Source organism: Sapajus apella, unplaced genomic scaffold (assembly GCF_009761245.1).
Source record: "Sapajus apella isolate SASKATOON/1434 unplaced genomic scaffold, GSC_monkey_1.0 scaffold49, whole genome shotgun sequence".
In the NCBI taxonomy this organism is placed as follows: Eukaryota; Metazoa; Chordata; class Mammalia; order Primates; family Cebidae; genus Sapajus; species Sapajus apella.
Genome location: NW_022436989.1, coordinates 15,475,400 through 15,492,626, shown reverse-complemented (window position 1 = coordinate 15,492,626; position 17,227 = coordinate 15,475,400). Strand labels below are relative to the sequence as shown.

Sequence of the window (17,227 nt, the reverse complement as noted above, 5' to 3'; positions counted from 1 at the left end):
GTCTTCTGTGTATTAACTCCCTTAATTCTGTGAGGTAGAAGCTGCTGTGGTCCTCCTTTTGTAGATGGAAAATTGAAGCACTGAGACATTAAATAATTGGCCCAAGGTCATATAGCTAGTTATTAGTAGAGACAGGATTTGAATCTAGACTGCCTAGCCTCAGGACCTGAAACCCTATTCACTACTCTAGACTGAGGAAACAGAATACAGTTAAAACATAAAAGTGAAATATAAAAATATAGTAAAGGCGAACTACAGACTTAAAGATTAGAAAGTCAGAAATGGATGTGATAAATTTGAAAAACTGCTTACATAAGGAGAAATAAATGTGAGAATACAAGCTTAAGACAATAATATACAACCTTCAATGTAATATAAGAATAAAATGTGATAAATAAAACAGCGGGTGAAGATTGAAGAAGGTAGAACTTAGAAAAAAAGCTTGTAAAATACATGTAAATTAAAAAAAGCATAACACTGAAATGAAAAAGTCATGAAATATTACAAAGGAATGAAAATAAGTTAAATAAGTGAAATTAAGAGATAAATAAATGTCAATCAAAATATTAAGACAGGGAAAGCAGGGCTGGGTACGGTGGCTCAGCCTATAATCCCAGCACTTCGGAAGGTCGAGGCGGGTGGATCACGAGATCAGAGAATCAAGACCATCCTGGCTAACATGGTGAAACCCCATCTCTACTAAATATAGAAAAAATTAGCCAGGCGTGGTGGCACACACCTGTAATCTCTGCCACTCAGGAGGCTGAGGCAGGAGAATCGCTTGAACCCGGAAGGTGGAGGTTGCAGTGAGCCGAGATCGTGCCACTGCACTCCAGCCTGGGCGACAGAGCAAGGCTCTGTACCCTCGCCTCCCCACCCCCCAAAAAAGAAAGGGAAAGCAAACTTGGGACTCAAATTCAGTAAGACATAAAACAGCTGAAGTTCAAAACAATGAAAATTGAAGTTTTTTGTACTCCAAATAATAAAAGCTGAAAATAAACTAAATGTACAAAATTATAAATGAAACTAAAACAATATAAAAATTACGAATACTTAAGAAGACTATGGAAGTTTAAAAATACATGGTAACAGGTACAAGAAATAGCAACATACAGCCTGCTCTCACAGTGCTCCCATCTGAATCACCGCTTGTGAATAGGAGTCCCTAGTAGACATTCTCAGGGCTGAGAGCTGAGGGATAGAGAAGGGAATTTCAGCGCTTCTTTACTTTACCTCACTCCAGCTCTAAAATGCCTGAGTGGAATGGTGTCAGCAAACTGGTGGAGTAGGACACTCCAGGCCCTTTTCCACCCACAGGAACATTATGACAAAACAGAACAGCTAGAGATGATTAAAATAACTAGTGGGCCGGGTATGGTGGCTCATGCCTGTAACCCCAGCCCTTTGGAGGGCTGAGGCTGGTAGATCCCTTGAGGTCAGGATTTCAAGACCAGCCTGGGCAACATGGCAAAACCCCATCTCTACAAGAAATACAAAAATTAGCTGGGCATGGTGGCCTGCACCTGTAATACCAGCTACTCAGGAGGCTGAGGCAGGAGAGTCACTAGAACCTGAGAGGCTGAGGTGGTGGTGAGCAGAGATCACACCATTGCACTCTAGCCTGGGTGACAGAGTACGACTCTGTCTCAAAAATAAAACAAAACAAAACAAACAAACAAACAAAAAACTGCTGGAACTGGGAAACAGTAAAACATCTACAGAGTGAAACTCTGTCTCAAAAAAACCAAAACCAAAACCAAAAAATACTGGAACTCTGGGAAAAAGTAAAATGTCTATAGTAATAAAGTGAACATCTATTTTTAAAAAAAGCCACATTCAACAGTAGGTTCTAAACGATATAAAAGACAAGTGCTTATAAAATAATTATACGCTATGTTCATGTGCACACCATGTATGAAGATATAATTTGTGACATGAATAGCGTAAAGGTGGGGGTGGAGCTGTATAGAAGCAGAGATTTTGTATGCTTCAGTTGTATGCCCAAGTTAAGTTGGTATCAATTCAAAATAGATTGTTGTAACTACAGGATATCATATTGTAATTCCGTGGTAGCCACAAAGAAAATATCTATAGAATGTACATGAAAGGAAACGAGAAAGGCATCAAAATGTGCCTCTATTAAAAAATGGTCAACTAAACACAAAGAAAAATGGTCATGGAGAAAATGAGGGGCAAAAAAACTGTAAGATATACAGGAGGCAAAACGGCAAAAGTAAGTCCTTCCGTATTGGTAATCGAGACTCTGTCTCAAAAGAAAAACAAACAAAAAACCACCAATCAAAAGCATAGATTGGCGGAATGAATTAAAGGAAAACATGATTTAACTGCGTGCTGCCTATAGGAGACCCACTTTATATCTAAAAACACTTTAGATCTAAAGGTTGAAAGCAAAAGAGTAGAACAAGATATAAATAGTAACAAAAAGAGGGCTGGGTGTCTACACTAATATCATAAAATAGAATTTAAGTCAAAAATTGTCACAAGAAAAAAGGACATTATATGTTGATAAAAGGGTCAATTAGCCTAGAAAAGCTCCACAATATATGAAGCCAATAGTGAGAGAAATGAAGGGAGAAATAGATAATTCTACAATCAAATGCCTGAATAATGCAGTATGTGGGCTAGTCCAGCCACTTTCATGATTTCCACATCACTTGATGTGACATCCTGGACATCTGCAGTCTTCAGTTACTTCCTGTTTCCTGCTGGCATTTAAGTTCCTTGCACTTTATGTGAATTCTTACTTCAGTTACACTGCCCCTACAACTTGCAATGAACATTCTCACCTTGGTTTTATCACTTTTCACCTTCCTGCCTGAAATCTGATGCTTTCTTTCAAGCTCCATCCCCAGTAGGAAGGTTTTTTTTATAAGCTAAGATTCACAACTTGCATCCTTAACCCTCCACTGTTGTATATATCTATACCACTCATTTAGCACATCACATTTGATACTTACTTATCTGACACATGTAGTTATATTTTATCTATTTGTTTGCTCTTTTCCATAACCAGAGCTTTATTTCCATGGGGGCTGATGCTCCTTTAAGTTTCTGACAATGAGCCTGTTACGTAGATTCAGAATCTTATTTTTTTTTAAATGAATTAACAGATGTCTCCCTAAATTAGGCCCAAATACTGATCTTAATCCTAAGGATTAGCTAATAGAAGCATCATGGGTATTAAGTTGGACAGACATGGCCAAACTATTTAATTTTGTGAGCTTCAGTTTCACGTGCTAATGCCATATCTATCTATCTGTCTGTCTGTCTGTCTGTCTGTCTGTCTGTCTGTCTGTCTATCTATCCATCCATCCATTCATCTATCTGAATCTAGCTTGACCATCACAACAGTCTAAGGAGAGGCTATGCTTATCCCTGTTTTTCAGATGAGGAAACTGAGACCTAGAGACACTGAGTAATTTGCCAAAATTACCCAACTCACACACGAGTCAAGGTTTGAACCTAGGTCTCTTTGACTCCAGTTCTTATTATCATTTTAAACATCTACAATATTTACCTTTCTGTCCTTGAACTTAATCTTGCCTGAGATCTATGTTCACGCCTTTCATTATCCACATCCTCCCGTATCTAATGATAGCTGTGGTAGGCAGAGTAATATCCCCCCAAAGATGGCTGCATCCCAATCCTGGAATCTATGAATATTTTACCTTGCATCACAAAAAGGGACTTTGCAGATGAGATTTAAGTTAAGGAATTTTAGATGGAGACACTATCTTTGCTATCCATGTGAACCCAGTGTAATCACAGGGTGCTCATAAAGGAAAGAGGGAGGCAGGAGCCAAAGTCAGAGAGAGATTTGAAGATGTTCAACTGCTTTTGAAGATGGAGGAAGGGATCAAAGCCAAGGAGTTCAGGCAGCTGCTAGACATTGGAAAAGTCAAGGAAACACATTCTCCTCTGGAGCTTCCAGAAGGAAAAGTAGCTCTACGGACACCTTGATTTTAGCCCAGTGAGACTCACTTTGATCTCCATAACTGTAAAATAATAGATTTGTGTTGCTTGAAGATAACTACGTTTATAGCAATTTGTTATAGCAGCAGTTGGAGACTAATACAGCTGATTATCAGACAACAGAGGTTCGAACTGTGAGGGTCCACTTCTATATGAATTTTTTTTTTTTTTTTTTTTTTTAGTAAATATATTAGAAATATTTTTGGAGATTTATGGCAACTTGAAAAAACTCACAGACAAGGCCGGGTGTGGTGGCTCACGTCTGTAATCCCAGCACTTTGGGAGGCCCAGGTGGGTGGATCACCTGAGGTTAGGAGTTCGAGACCAGCCTGGCCAACATGGTGAAACACTGTCTCTACTAAAAATACAAAAATTAGCTGGGTGTGGTAGTGCATGTCTATAATTCCAGCTACTTGGGAGTCTGAGGCAGAAGAATCATTTGAACATGGAAGGTGGAGGTCAGCAGTGAGCTGGGATCACACCATTATACTCCAGACTGGGCAACAAGAGCTATACTCTGTCTCAAACTGAACCAAAAACAAAAACCAAAAAACCTCACAGACAAATCATGTATCCTAGAAATATAAAAAAATTAAAAGGTATGTCATGAATGCATAAAATATATATAGACACTAGTCTATCTTATCATTTACTACCATAAAATAATACATGTATCTATTATGAAAAGTAAAAATTTATTAAAACATATGCAAACAGACTGCACATGGCATCATATGCAGTAGAAAGAACAGAAAGATGCATTATTAAATCATAATTGCATAAAATTAACTATACATACTGTACTATTGTAATACTTTTGTAGCCACTTACATGGCTACTGTGGTGAGCTCAAGTGTTGCACGTATCCACTTAAAACGGCCATGTGATGCTAACAGTCTATGCATGAGCAGCTTCTCTCTCCAGTACATTGCATATTGCAATGAAAGTTCTCTCTTTCAGTTCTCACATATTTTTCGTGTTTCGGGGAATACTATAAACTTTGAATAACATGGTGGGACTCACACGAATTGCCACTACTGATGCTGGAAGTGCTCCCAAGAAGCAGACAGAAAAGTTATGACATTGCAAGTAAAAGCCGAATTGCTTGGTATGTACTATAAATTGAGGTCTGCACTGTGGTTGCCCACCATTTCAGACAGATGATTTAGCTTGTAAGCAGACAACAGGAACTTAACGATATCGCTAAGTACAGTATAGTACTGTAAATATGCATTTTCTCTTCCTTATTTTTATTTATTTATTTATTTATTTATTTTTTTGAGACACAGTCTCACTCTTGTCACCAGGCTGGAGTGCAGTGGCCCGATCTGGGCTCACTGAAACCTTTGCCTGCCGGGTTTAGGCGATTCTTCTGCCTCAGTCTCTTGAGCAGCTGGGACTACAGGCGCACGCCACCATGACCAGCTAATTTTTGTATTTTGGTAGAGACGGGGTTTCACCATGTTGGCCAGGCTGGTCTCCATCTCTTGACCTCATGATCCACCTGCCTTGGCCTCCCAAAGTGCTGGGATTACAGGTGTGAGCCACCATGCCCGGCCCCTTATGATTTTCTTAATAACCTTTTCTTCTACTTAGCTTACCTTTATTATAAGAATATAGCATATAATACATATAACATGCAAAATATATGTTAATGGACCATTTCTATTATCAGTAAGGCTTCTGGTCAACGATAGCCTATTGGTAGGTAAGATTTTGGAAAGTCAGAAGTTATAGTGAATTTTAACTGTGCAGGCGATTGATGCCTAATTCCCATGTTGTTCAAGGGTCAACTACACAATAGATTTTCTGCTTTCCTTACCCGCCTGCTGATTTCTGAACAGTTCTACCAAGCTTCCTCTTTTCCTTCACATCTCTCCCTCCCCCTCAGCATCCAGCTTCTGTTTCAGAGCGACACTCCATCAGCTGCACTGTTGCCCTCTGTGGTGTGGAAGGGCTCTCACTTCCACTTAAGGCCATGCCATGCTAATTGCCTTTCTGGCTGTTTTCTCTTAAAAGTTGGTGCTTAGAAAGGAAAAGAATAGTCCATATGTGATCTTAGTAGGATAAGGAACAGTAAGTCTTTACCTCCCTTAACCCGAATGCTAGATCTCTGCAGTAGAAGCCAAGATAATGCTTACTTTTTTGGCGCCCATATCCCTTATGCTGTTTACTCAGGCTGAGTTTATTGATAACTACAACCCAAGCTTTCATGTCATATTAAAGCAAAAGCCATTATGAGCTTGTATCTTGTAGAATGTCTGCCATCTTGTGTCATGTAGCTTTTGTCTCAAAGAGAAAAAAAAAAGCACCATTCTGAATTAATCTCTCCAGGGAAAGACTTAAAGACTAGGCTCATAAGGAGAGACAGATGGAATTCTGAGAGAAATACAGAGAATTCTAGAGCTAATCTAATTAAAGGGCCATAGGAACTTCTCCCTGGTGCATAAATATGACAATCAGTATCAGCTAAGAAAGCCTTAGCAAATATCTAATCTCATTATTTTATTTATCATTACATAGAAGCGTAATCTTTTAACAAATAGTGGTATGATGCAAAAGAAGCGGAGAGAAGCAGTCACAGGCCAGGCGGCTGCCCATCCTCTCTGCCCGCCCCTCCCTACGTATTTTTCAGATGGCATAGGCTCTCCCAGCCATTTCAATACATGACACATGGGCGACCTTGCCAGCTTGAAGGATAAAATGAAAGACTCTTAGGGAAGGAAAAACGCGTCTGTCCTAACCCCAACATAATGGGCTCTGAGGAAGGCTGGCAACCTGCAGAATCTGGAGAGGAGAGGTCAGGACTGGCTGCAGAGGAGGAAGCTGCTGAGGTGGTTAGGAATTCTCAGAGAGGGCCTTGTTCTTTCTCTTTAAATTCAAAATGTCAGTGCCTCCAACTCTCTGGGCTTCCCAGAATTTGTGTTTAAATGTTTATGTATTTCCAGGCGAATATTCAACAATGTAGCTAAGGTGTGGTATCTTCAAAGCAGGTAAACCAGCTGGCTTCCTTGCCATGATGCTCTTGCACAGCCTGGCCCTTCAGACAGGAGCCTGTACTCTGAGGGACACCCTTAGAGAGCAACTGGGGTCTACTGCCCCCAAAGGAAGGAGGAACTGGTGGAATCATTTCCATTAACTTTAAGGTACCCAAGAGGACCATAGAGGTCTTATTCTTTTTGGTGTGGATAAATCTGGGGCAGTTCCAGAGGTTGCAAAGGGAGGTAGGAAGAAAAGCTTAATGCACACTTGAGCTGTACAGTCTGTCAGACTTACTGGAGTTTACCTCTTTTTAAATTGCAGACTCAGGGCTTTAATATTTGCTTATCTTCAGTGACCTTTCCTCAGCCCTCCTGTTCCTAATAAGCTGTAGGGCAGTGGTTCTGTTCCTATGATGTGTTGTGTATTGACATACACACAGAGTGATGACCGCCTTCACTTCCCTGGGATGTGCTTCATCTTCGCTGAGTTAAAATCAAATTGCTTTCTACTTCAGTAAATCCAGTTCAGCCTTCTTACTGACCATAAGTTAAAGTTTTAATTTAAAATTGCCTTTCTTTTAAAAATTAGCAATTCAAATTCCAGGTGGTAAAGCAGCCCACATTCTGAGACTGTTTGGTATTGAAAAGGGCCTTAGCTACCGTCTATCCTGAGTGATGCTTCTGTTGAATTCTCTCAAGGAAAGAATAGTCACTACTTTGAACAGATTAGGTGGGATGTAATGATGTAAAGGAAAGGGCTTTGTAAATTGTAGGACATTAAAAAAAAAATATTATCCACATTTGTAAAGATGCTGTTTCCATTGTTGACAATGTTCCTTATTTTTTTAAAACCACTTTATTGAGGTCTTATTGAAATAAAAAACTGTACATACTTAGGCGGGCATGGTGGGGGGTGTCTGTAATCCCAGCTACTTGGGAGGCCGAGACTGGAGAATTACTTGAACCTGAGAAGTAGAGGTTGCAGTGAGCCAAGATTGCACTACTGCACTCCCGATGGGGCGACAGAGCAAGACTCTGTCTCAAAAAAAAAAAAAAAAAAAAAAAAAAGCTGTACATACTTAATGCATACCTCTTGATAAGTTTCAGGATAAGAACAATACACTTGTGAAGTGCACCTCTGAATCCCACTTGTGAAACCAATCAAACATGTCCATCAGTTCCCAAGGTTTATTATTACTATTATTATTTTTTTTAAAAGCATATAACATAAAACCTACCCTAGACAAATTTTAAATATACAATGTAGTGTTTGTTAGCTATGGGCTTTATGCTGTATAGTACAGTATACTATACTTATTAGCTTAAGCTTTATATATTATAACGTGTTTTCCTGTTGAATCCCTGTCTTCCTTCTTGTGGATATAAACTAGAATAACTTTATAGTTTGCTTGGGAAAATTTTTCACCTCAAGCAGCCATTCCTGTCCAGGTGTGGGCTGTGCCCCACAGTGGTCCAAGAGATGATTTTCAGAGTCACAAGGACGTGGCGCAGGGTACCGTTGACTCGTATTCTCCTGCTAAGGCGAAAGTCTCAGTTCACTGCTAGTGCGTCCTTAACCTTCTCTAACACTCATTTCCCTTTGTATTAAAGGCAGAACTCAGCGGACTTCTGTCTTCAAATCATTGGCCAACAGCAAATAGCTGTTTTGTTGTTATTGTCTTTATTCGTAGGGTTATCTTCTAATTATGGTGAGTGATTTGCATATCCCATTGATAGTAGTGATACCAAAAAAGAATAAAAGTATGATTTAACTTGACAAGCACCATGAAGTGATGTGAGACTGGCTGGTGTTGGGGATATGGCTTTCCATGGAGCTTGAGAGATGGGCCATGGATGGCCCACTGTGACAGACAACACACAGTTTGCCATTTCCCATGGCAGTCTTTGACACATCTGAAGTCAGCGCTCATGTGTCCCTTTAGCTTTTCCTTCTTTAGGCCTCACCCTTCCAGTTTCTTCACATGTTCCTTATTTGATGCCCTCCTGCAATGGCAACTCACATCCATCAGTTTTTCTTTTGAGGAAGCTCTTTGTTCATCATTTTTATAGAAGCCCTTGTTCGACGCCAAGGAGCAGTTCCTCAAGTTGGTTGAGAAAGGGAAGTCAGGGAGCAAAGGAGAGTTAATAGGGAAGACATGGAAGAATAGCAGTGAGGTAGATTCCTGGGGATTGTTAGGAGAACACTTAGGTCCTTAGATGTCTTTATGTTGGTGTACAAAATAGGGGTTATCAAAACTATAAAAACCCTGGAAGACAACTGAGGCAATAGCATTCAGGACATAGGCATGGGCCAAGATTTCATGATGAAGATGTTCAAGTAATTGCAACAAAAGCAAAAATTGACAAATGGATTTTAATTCAAATTTTTCCAGTTGCTAGCCATGTGAGATTGGGCAAGCTACTTAACCTCTTGATTCCTAGGTTTCCTCATCTGTAGAAAAAAGGGTTAGTAATAGCACTGTTATGAGATGAAGTGAATTAGTATTTGTAAAATAGCTTATAACCCTGCTGGATAGAAAGTAGGTGCCTTTGAAGTGATCATAAGATTCATTGTCAATAAACTTTTCTCCCAATTTGTCAATCACTTTGCTCATTTCAGCAGGTTTTGCAGAGGTTCATTAACTGTCTTTATTCCATTATATTGTGCCAGAGGTTGTCTGATTTGTTTTGCTCATAACATGTTTGTTTTAATTATTCATTTAGAATTGTATCCAGAATATATAACTGGCTGACTAGTCTGTACCTCTTAGATTCTGTTTTTCCCTTCTTGAAACCAGAATACTTGTCAGTTTTTAATCTTCGGTAAGTCCATGATTTCTCAAAGGCTGCTGAGTACATTTCTGTGATCATGTCTGTCAGTTCTTTCAGTACTAGATCCTGATTGATTTGACCTCCACTGGGGACATGAACTCATTTGAAATGGCTAGGTATTCTCTTTCTTTTTACCTCTCTTGGACTTCAGTTCCTCCTAAATTATGCTACCACGATCTTTTTCAATCTGAAGATCATTTTTCTCTAACAGAGATGAAGGTTGAGAATTTGAGCTATGTCATTCTGCCCCGTCTTCTCTCTTATCTATGATCACTGTGCCCTAGATAGTAGGCACTTCTTCCCTGCCTGGTTGACTTTCTTGTCATGGTCTGTTTGTTTGTGTGTTTGTTTGAAGCACACCTTTTTGCTGTCCTTAGCATACTTACAGGAAGTGGAGCTTATTCTGGCCTTTGGTCTTCTTGACATTTTTCTTATTGCTTTGTGACCTCTTTATGCTTACTCCTGGTTGCTTCCTTTTTGTGTACCTCTGAACACGTCCTTTGAAAATTTCTGCCTTTCAGACAGCTTCCTTTTCAATCTCAGAAGTACTTGTAGATAGATGCTTTACTGATCTTGCCTGTCTTGGCATTATTGTACTAATTAATGTCTTGGGACACTTGGGAAAGATACCTGTTGTTTCTTAACTCCCTGACCTGGGATTTGTTTTGGGAGAGGTGAAAAGAGGCCCAGAAACCTGCATTTCCACAGACCTCCCGGGTGATTTTGTTGCAGGTGACCCCAGACCACACTCATGCCTAACTAGTTTGGTGCAGAAGCTCCTAACCTCTTTTTCTGGTCAAGTTATTCTTGAAGATGAGTTGATGAGGGACCTCTGGTGAGTGCAAGGGGACTTCCTGGAGCTTACCCCAGGATCAGGTGCAGTGGTTCTTGGCTTGAAGCCAGCTGTCATCCTGTGCCTTTCTTTGCCACTCAAGAAAGATAACTGACTATGAATGAGTGCGGGTGGTATTGCCCTGAGTCTGAACTTGAATCGTTTCATTATAACAAATTAAATGACTCACAGTTTTAATGCTTGATTACTACCGCCAACACATCTCCCACTGCATCGTGTGCTGTCCCAGGAGGTGGAAAAGTGACTCGTTCAGATCTTTTCCTTGTCTCTTTCTATCTATCTATCTATCTATCTATCTATCTATCTATCTATCCATCCATCCATCTATCCATACATATACACATAGTTTAAGAGTCTGAGGTCTCTCTCTGTTGTCCAGGCTGGAGTGCAGTGGCTATTCACAGGTATGATCATAATGCATTATACCCTTGAACTGGGCCCAAGGAGGCGGGGCTCCTCCTCAGCCTCTTGGGTAGTAGGAACTGTAGGTGCCACCACATCTGGCTTTCTCCTTGGCTATTTTTAACTCCAGTTTGACTTGATCACTTTCTCCAGAGATGTCCTTCCTTCCACATAGCCTATAAATTCTGTATGGCTCTCAGATTAAGTCTGATGCCATTCACTAGAAAAGATCTTTCATTAGGGGTCTCTACTTGAAACCAAATAGACTATATCACATTTTCAGCTTGGAAAGATTTGAAGAACTGGGAAGCATGAAGAACTTTGTGCTTCATGCAAGGTACTTATGTTTGGACACTTTGGCTGTGTCGTGTTTCTCTTAGATCTCTTAGTAGTCTGCTTATTCTGAAAGGTAGGAATCTTTCATAGATAATCAACAAACATCATTGATCAATTATACTTTTGGGGATCACATTTGAGTATTGGCAACTGTGCAAAGAGGAGATATAGACTCCTTAGGAGTTTAGTCCTGTGCTCTAAGACATGTGCGTTTATCCCAGACTCTCGTATAAAAAGCCAGTGGCTGTTGTGTACAGAACAGGGTGGGACTGAGGCCAGACTTCCTGGGATCTAGCTCTGGGGCTAGCACTAGCCAGCTGTGTTACTTCTCTCCTATAAATCTTTTCTTAAAAATAGGGTGATAATGATCCTTACCTCATTAAATTTTGGTGACGATTAAATGACATAAAATGCATTAAGAGCCTAGAGTATGTCTGGTACTTAGTAAGTGCTCAGTAAATTTATGATGTGTAAATGGACATCAGATGATGTCAAATTTGTCAAGCTAGTTTTTAATATTTTTTTCCAATCCCTCTCATTCTGCATTTTTTTCTACGTCGCATGTGTTATGTGAGCCATGTAAAAGCTTTGTAATTTTGGGAGGAAGAGTAATGGGAATTGAATAATGTGGGCAGTAAGTGGGCTGTTGTTACTATAACAATATTCGACCCATAAGCTATTGGGATAAGACCATGCTATCAATTGTAGGAAGCAGCATTAGTAAAACATTTCATTTCGTGGTACTTTGGAGTTTACAATGTGTTTTCTTTTTTTTTTGAGACGGAGTTTCACTCTTGTAACCCAGGCTGGAGTGCAATGGCGCAATCTCGGCTCACCGCAACCTCCGCCTCCTGGGTTCAGGCAATTCTCCTGCCTCAGCCTCCTGAGTAGCTGGGATTACAGGCACGCACCACCATGCCCAGCTAATGGTTTTTTTAATTGTATTTTTAGTAGAGATGGGGTTTCACCATGTTGACCAGGATGGTCTCGATCTCTTGACCTCGTGATCCACCCGCCTTGGCCTCCCAAAGTGCTGGGATTACAGGCTTGAGCCACCGCGCCCGGTCAACAATGTGTTTTCTAATGTCATGTCTAATTTAAACACAAAGGAAATAGGAAGTGCAGAGAAACAACTCATTTTCTTTTTGTCTCATCACCAGGCTAAGTGAGACCCAGGTGTGCAGCCTCAGCTCAGTGATCTCAGCCACCATCAGAGCAGCTCTCTGCAGTACACTGAAGCACTTGTTGGGTGCACAGAGTCCCTGTTGTTATGTTCAGCATTGTAGGAGGTTATAAGAAAGGCAGCTTTGTATGGCCTTCGTGGCCATGTGTATGTAGTTCTGCTTGAGAACAAAGTTAAATGAATGTGTAGCCCTCGTCCCTTGGAGGCCCTTTCGGTGAGAGCTTTCTCTGTCTTTGTCTTCTCTTGTCTTCAAGGACCTTCTTACTCCCTTGTCTAATGTGTGACATCTTTTCCTCCATGAGCAAGATTTTCCTGTTTCTATTTGCTGTAGTCTGCTGGTATATTGTTCTGCTTTCCCTTTGTTTAGTTAAATTATTTCTACTTTGTCTTGATATATAACCGTAGTATATTAGTCTCATCCCTTTGGAACATATTTAGGTCTCGATGCTGTCAGCCATTATGTTGAAGAGGACAGGGCAAAGGAAAGAGCCCTGCATTAGGGAACTGGGACCTTCCCTGTAACCATTTAGGATTTAGAGTCATTTGGCCTGGAGCTGTTATTCCCCAGCTATGAATCCACCTACCTGTCTCACTGATCTGTGCCTCTGGCTTCCACTTCTACACAGCCTGATGACTGAAAAAAATTCCCCAAATAATCTTAAAACTCACCTAGAAGGAGTAGGGATTCATGTAGTGTCCCTGAAGTCTCATTGTTTTCACCCCATTCCTACTCCCTCCCAGACGTACCCTTTGCTGTCATTGGGGCTCTTTTGGGGGCTGGGAAGGATTTTAATCCTGTCTGGTCCTCTCCCAAGATTAGTAGTATAATTGAAAATGTGCCCACAAGCATAATCTCTGAATTGGTGGATTTAAAACAAAGCTGATTAGAGACTTCCAATAGTAAGTATGTAAAAAGAAAATCTCTCTTGTAAAGATGTTATTGATAATGAAAAGCTGAAACCCTTGATACTCTGCACACAGCTGGTGTGGGCTTTCTATAGATTCAGAGGCATCTGCATGTGTCCTGCTTATCAATCCTTAGGCTACTCCAGCCCGCAAAGTGTAGCACTCTCTTGGTGGATCCTGCCAAAATGACACATCTTTCTGCTTTGGGATGACCGCTAGGTCCTGGGGTTTCTCTCTCTCTGCCTCTTCCCAGCCCTACCCTACTGAACATTTTAGTGTGGCTTAGCACTGTTGCCTTTGTAGATGTTAACGCTCGACCTCAGAGACAAAGATCTAGGCAGGAAGGAGGATCTTTTGGGAACCAGTTTGGAGTTGATTTTTGACCCTAAGAAAATAGTTCACCTATAATCAGCTAGAGATGCTGTTTGTACATTTCTCCTTCATTCATGTACATTTACTCTTAAAATTTCCTGGGTTAGTGGGTCTCCCGAGGTGGCTGAGAGATTCTAGAAAGTAACAGTACCACTGGGCTGCATCCTTAAAGATGCTGCTGTGAAGGACAGCCACAGAGGCCAGCGTGCGCCATTGCCCTCATCCCTTGGAGGCCCTTTCAGTGAGAGCTTTCTCTGTCTTTGTCTTTTCTTGTCTTCAAGGACCTTCTTACTCCCTTGTCCAATGTGTGACATCTTTTCCTCCATGAGCTAGATTTTCCTGCCGAATAGCTGTAGTCTGCTGGTATATTGTTCTGCTTTCCCTTTGTTTAGTTATTTCTACTTTGTCTCGATATATAACAGTGGTATATTAGTCTCATCCCTTTGGAACATTTTTAGGTCTCGATGCTGTCAGCCATTATGTTGAAGAGAACAGGGCAAAGGAAAGAGCCCTGCATTAGGGAACTGGGACCTTCCCTGTAACCATTTAGGATTTAGAGTCATTTGGCCTGGAGCTGTTATTCCCCAGCTACGAATCCACCTACCTGTCCCACTGGTGTGTGCCTCCAGCCTCCACTTCTACACATGGAAATCAGGAGAGGCTGTCTTAAATCCTTTTGGTAAAATCTAAACATTCATATTTTTAAAAATTTTATTACTTTTACTTTTTTTTGAGATAAAGTCTTGCTCTGTCACCCAGGCTGGAGTGCAATGGCACGATCTTGGCTCACTACAACCTCTGCTTCTTTGGTTCAAGCAATTCTCCTGTCTCAGCCTCCCAAGTAGCAAGGATTACAGAAGTGTGCCACCACGCTTAGCTAATTTTTTAATAGTTTTATAGAGATGGGGTTTCACCATGTTGGTCAGGCTGGTCTTGAGCCCCTGACCTCAGATGATCCCCCTGCCTTGGCCTCCCAAAATGCTGGGCTTACAGGCATGAGCCACTGTGCCTGGCCTCAGACATTTATGACCTCTACCTTTCCATGGTTTACCCACAGTGGAGTTCTTAATAAATACTATTGTCATTTTTCCATTTCTAATTTCCTGTTTAAATAAAATAAATTCGATATTTGTCTTTCTAGTGTGTTGGCATGTCTCCTGTTCTCCTAAATTCCTTAAGGACCAGTGCAGCAGTTTCCCAATTTCATTTTCACATTCCTTCAGTGTGATAAGTGAATTAAAGCCAATTTATTATCCAGAATTGCCTCATTTATTTCAAAATAAGCTGTGTACCAAGAAAGCTCTATTCCCTCAGCAAGAGCTAACTCCAGTTTTAAAGCTCATCCTAGAGAAAAACAGACTTACCTAGTTTGTTTTAGCTATTACAGACCCTCTTTAAAAAAGAAATAGGCCTTTGGATGTTGCCAGAGAGTTAGAAAGCTAGCTCAGAGACTGAGAAGGTAAATGAAGAGGGAGGGTAAAAACTGATTTTGAGTGTTTAGAGTGTATGAAATGTCACTTTTCTCTTAACCTCTCCCTTAAGGAAAAGGAGAGATTGTTATAGTAGTGTCTGGTCAGGGCGTGCATGTGTAGAAGTCTTCTGCAACCCTAGGGTAAAATACAGATCTTTTAAAATTTTCATGAGTTTCTTACATTTGTCAGAAGTTGTCTACAGCTTGGATGATATTTTCCTGATAGTTTATAAACTTCTATTGACTTCTCTGTTTTTCTATTCACCCACACCATTTATTTTCTCTTTATTGCATTTTATTCTCTTAGGAAGATAAAACAGAAAAACAAAACAAAACAACCTCCCCCCCCGCAAAAAAAAAGCTAAGTCTGAAGCAGACCGTTGAATAATATTCGTTTAACTGATGAACAGATTTTCCTCCCACGAAAGAGACAAAAGGGAGATAATTCATAGCTCTTCCCTGTTTTTAAAGACTGTGCTGGAAAATTCCCAAATGTTATCGAAATAAAGGAATGACTTTGGGTGTTCAGAACAACTCGGGGAGAGAAACAAAATTCATTGAGCATGTAATGTCACCTGGCACAAACTCAAAATGTGTTTTTTAAAAATCACATATTTCATGATTTTATTGTATTCTCACGGCAGCCTTTCAGAGTATGGGAATTATCCTCATTTTACAGATGAGCAACCTGAGATGTAGACAGGCTAAGTAACTTGTTAAGGATCACCTGGATGGGAATTGGCCGAATTAAAATCCAACACTTTGTGTTAGGCGGGGTGGCTCATATCTGTAATCCCAGCACTTTGAGAGGCCAATGTGGGTGGATTACCTGAGGTCAGGAGTTTGAGACCAGCCTGACCAACGTGGTGAAACCCTGTCTCTACTAATAATTCAAAAATTAGCCAGATGTGGTGGCGCATGCCTGTAATCCCAGATACTTGGGAGGCCGAGGCAGCAGAATTGATTGAACCTGGGAGGTGGTGGTTGCAGGGAGCTGAGAGCACGCCATTGTACTCTAGCCTGGGCAACAAGAGCAAGACCCTGTCTCAAACAAACAAAAAAAAAACCACGACACTTTGATTTGCTGTCTAAGACCCATTTTGTGAATATTCAACTGGTAAACGTCATACATAACGATGAGATTAGGCATCTACAGAAGTAACTCAGCTTGTCTGTAAACATCCTACGCTCCAAAAAAATTGACATCTAATACATAGTATTGGTCTTGTCTGAAGGAAGACTTAACAGAGAGGGATGGTCAGTATGGGATTGTAAACAGGAGGTCAGAGAGGACGAGTGTGTTACTTATACCCACCAGAACGCAGGGAAGCATGGTGAGAAGCAACAGGAGGTCTGTCCGCTTGGCAGGCTGGCAGCTCCACGAGATGGAGACATGTGCTCCTGCTATTATGGTTGAAGTCAGTGGCCATGAGATCATCTATAGACTGGGAGAAGGCAGTGTGGACAAGTGCCTCAGGGCACAGGCTCTCTAGGGGAACATGAATTCATGTTCCCCAATCTTTCCAACTACCATGCAGGGAAGATATTAAAATGAACTTTCCCCAGACAAGAAAACAGGCTCGGTGAAGTTATACTCGGGCAAGTCAAAGAGGGGTAGAGATAGGCGTACGCCCAGCCTGGCTTCAGAACGCTCTTGGCAACGTTGCTCTGTCTCCTAATAGTCTTAGCGTCCCTGGGATGCTGCCATTTGTTTTCTTTTCTGATGGAGAGCTGATTGTGAAGTTGGGTTCACATGGGTGACTTGAATTCCAGGGAGTCAGACAGTGTCACAGCTTCCTGCGGGGGATTCCCCATCTTTGATGCCTTTGACTCCCAGTCCCGAGGGACACTCATCTCCCTGGTAAGCACTGCCTTGGACTACATGAGTGATTTTCCCT

The 17,227-nt window shown here is 41.0% G+C and overlaps 1 protein-coding gene across 12 annotated transcripts in view; it reads left to right on the top strand.

Moving 5' to 3' along the window:
* Positions 1 to 17,227, top strand: part of DISC1 (DISC1 scaffold protein) — a 373,398-nt gene that overhangs the window by 26,786 nt on the left and 329,385 nt on the right. The window contains exon 1 of one of the 12 annotated variants that reach the window (XM_032242434.1): positions 16,396 to 17,190. The exons of the other annotated variants lie outside the window; for them this stretch is intronic. The gene's annotated coding sequence lies outside the window, so the exon portion shown is untranslated. Of the gene's footprint in view, positions 1 to 16,395; positions 17,191 to 17,227 lie in introns of those variants that run through there. 12 annotated transcript variants of the gene reach the window in all.